At 38.2% G+C, this 3,624-nt stretch overlaps 1 pseudogene; it reads right to left on the minus strand.

Moving 5' to 3' along the window:
- Positions 1-2,147: 2,147 nt before the first annotated feature.
- On the minus strand, positions 2,148-2,935 carry LOC131503628 (4-hydroxybenzoate polyprenyltransferase, mitochondrial-like; annotated as a pseudogene).
- Between the last annotated feature and the right edge of the window lie 689 nt (positions 2,936-3,624).

The raw sequence follows: 3,624 nt of genomic DNA on the forward strand, positions 1-3,624 counted from the left end.
TAATGATTTTGGATGATGCTATCTCCCAGGTCATGGTGTTTTCTTTTAGTAATGATGGAGGATCAGCAGAAAAAAGTGTATCATCCTTACAGGCATCTGACCCAAAACTAAGAAAGAAAATTATTTTTTTGCTGTGTAAGTCTTTTCAAGATACCAAAACAGTGTTTCATGTTCCTTTATGAATAATTATTTTGTTAACTCCTTTACACTCAGTCATTAGTTTACATTCTTTCCATTTATTTTGACCTAAACTTTTCTTCCTCAAGTGTGCACCCAGGTTTAGCCACTGGGTTGATCCATATTGCTAGAAGAAATATGAACCTTGTTAGTGTCTCCCCCTTCAGCCATTCCCATTCATTTGGTGTAGGGTTAGAAAAATACAGATTTATGGACTATCCCGTAAGTAATAAAGCACTTGATATTGTGGAAGTCAGTTTTGGCTTTATGCATTCGAAGGCCTATGATTAAATGCATATATATTTAGGATTTTATGTTTCCCTGAAAAATGTATCTTTTACCCCAGTTTTATTGAGCTATAATTGACCTACAGTAATGTATAAGTTTAAGGCATATGTAGCATAATGACTTGACTTGCATACATTGTGAAATGATTATCACAATGGGTTTACTTAACATTCATCATGTCCTATAGATACAAAACGAGACAAAACATGGGTACCTGGGTGGCTCAGATGGTTAAGTGTCCATCTTTGGCTCACCTCATGATCTCATGGTTTGTGTGTTTACGTCCCACATTGGGCTGTCTGTTGTCAGTGCAGAGCCTGTTTAGGGTCCTGTCTCCCTCTCTTTCTGCCCTTCCTCTGCTCATGCTCTCTCTCTCTTTCTCACTCTCTCTCTCAAAAGAAAAAATTAAAAAGAAAACATTTTCCTTGTGATGAGAACTTTTAGGATCTACTCTCAGCAACTTTCAAATATACCACACAGCAGTGTTAACTATTAGTCATCATGTTGTACATTACATCCCAGGACTTATTTATAACTGGAAGTTTATACCTTTTAACTGCCTTCATCTAATTCAATTACGAATTGACCCTTTAACATTATAAAACATTGCTATTCACCGTTTATAATATTCTTTTCTCTGAAATAAACATTATATAATAATTCCTATAGCCATTCCAACTTTGTTTTGATTTGTGCTTACATGATATGTCACTTTTGTCCTTTTACTTTTAACATATCTTTGCATTTAAAGTAGATTTGTTATACACAACATAAAGTGAGTCTTACTCTGCTCTACTTTACAATTGGAACACTTATGCCATATGCAATTGAGGTAATTATCAATATACTTGCATTTAAGTTTATAATCTTGCTCTTTGTTTTCTGTTTTGTCATGTGTTTTTTTCTTATAGTAGGTAAAATAATTTTTTTCTTATTTAAATTCTATATATAATATAGAATAGTTTCCTGAATTATAGTTTTTTGACAGTGAGTAAAGTTGCAATTAAAAACAATAAACCTTAATTTTCCATAGCCGTTTTTATTTTTTCCTTAAAAAGAAAGCCCATTTTTTCTAGAGAGACATTCATTTACATATGTATTCTAATACACATTTTTTTCCCTAACATGCCAAAACATATACAACCCCCATTATTTCAGAGGAGGATTATAATGAACAGAAGAATACATCAGCTTAAATTCTCAAGGTCATCTCAAATCCTGAAAACTCCCTGGTTTCTGTGATAGGGAAGTTTGCTAGTAAGTAGTTGGACTAAAATCCAGGTAAAATGCTCTAAATCTTCATCTTCTGATTCTAAATTTTTTAATATATTGCAACAGACAGTTTAATCAAATCTAAACATGTGCTAGAAAGACCTGAGAGTGTTTTATAATTTGTTTTTAAAATTCCTAGGTAGGGGCACCTGGGTGGCCCAGTCAGTTAAGTGTCTGACTTCGGCTCAGGTCATGATCTCACAGGTTGTGAGTTCAAGCCCCGCATCGGGCTCTGTGCTGACAGCTCGGAGCCTGGAGCCTGCTTCTGATTCTGTGTGTGTGTGTCTCTCTCTCTCTGCCCCTCCCTCGCTCACACTCTGTCTCTTTCTCTCTCTCTCTCTCTCAAAAAAATAAATAAAAAAAAAAAATTAAAAAAAATAAAATTCTTAGGTAAACTTCATTTGCCAATTTTACATTCTTCTATTTATATTTTTCTTTGTTTTGTCTGTCTTCTTTTCTTTCTACAAATTCCCAAGGACAGTCCTTAAAAAACTATTAGTCCTATTACTTTGTTGGAGGTAAGTTATTTCCACCGTCCTCAGGTTTGTGGATGTCTAGAGTGAATCTGATGAGGCTGATTGTCTCCTATGGCCAGAGGGGGGTCATAGCAAGTGATCTGGTACTGACCAGGCCCCACTAGTCACAGTGCCTCCAGTATCCTGACACTAAAGCCCTTGAGCCACTGCTTGGTGTTTCTACAGAGCCACAGCACCATGGACTTCAGACCAGTTAGAACATCATCTCTTTTGTCCTGATGAGCATAGATAGTATCACATTTTACTGGCCATATAATTTCAGAAAATAAAGATGCAGGTAAATAGTTGGATCACAGGAGCCCTTGAAAGTAGACCATCCAAGTAACGATCCCCAAGGCTAATTATTGGGGCGGTATGTAATTCTTTTTATGATGTATGTAATTCATTTCATTAGCGAGTAGGAGATAATGAGAAGTAGGGATGCTGCTCCCTGAGCTATGCTTTTTATTGTAGTCACTGTCCCAGATGTCGTGAATAGTACAGCCTACTCCATGCGTCAGAGAAGCTCCATTGCCAAAGAGCATGTATGAATCTGAAAAACAACCCAGTTCAGATGCCAAATCTGTGCTCCACATACATGGCAGACGGGAACAGATTCCAATGGGTTTGTCCAAGAGCATGAAGAGCAGGTAGGGTTGTAGAGGGTGGGGCACCAAATCCATGACCCCCAAAGCCACAGGCTGAGCAGCTGCTGGGCCTGAGGGTCATCAGTCCCCCTGCAGCAGTGGGTGCCAGAGTCAGGGAGCAGCCCCAGGAGGCCAGCAGCCTTGCCTGCCTCATGCCCACAAACTCCACATGAACCTTTGCTGGGGAACCTAGGAGGTATGGTCCCTGAGCTATGTGTTCTTTGTTCTTTTTGCGTCATTCCCTGCCTTCTTTGGCTTATTGAGTACTTCGTATCACCACTATTATCTTATTAGGTATATAATAAGAACTCGAGAAACAGAACTAATAGGATGTATTAAAAGATTTATTCTGAGGAATTGGCTTATGTGATGGAGAGGGCTGAGTAGTAGGCAATCTGGATGCTCAGACAGGAGTTGATGTAGCCTTGAATCTAAAATCTGTAGTAAGGACCAGCAACTGGAAATTCAGGGAGGATTCTCATGTTAAAATCTTGTGGCAGAATTCCTGTTTCTCCAGGAAACCTCAGTTTTTGTCTTAATGCCTTCAACTGATTCGGAACACATTCATCATCACGAGAATCCCTCATGTTGCCATATGTTAGCCATACCCACTTCTCTCCTGCCCCACCCTCTTCTTAACCCCTGTCAACCATAGACCTGTTCTCCATTCCCATAACTGTATTTTCAAGAATGTTATTATATAAATGGAATCATACAGTATGTAC

This window comes from Neofelis nebulosa, chromosome 2 (genome assembly GCF_028018385.1).
Source record: "Neofelis nebulosa isolate mNeoNeb1 chromosome 2, mNeoNeb1.pri, whole genome shotgun sequence".
NCBI classification, from domain to species: domain Eukaryota; kingdom Metazoa; phylum Chordata; class Mammalia; order Carnivora; family Felidae; genus Neofelis; species Neofelis nebulosa.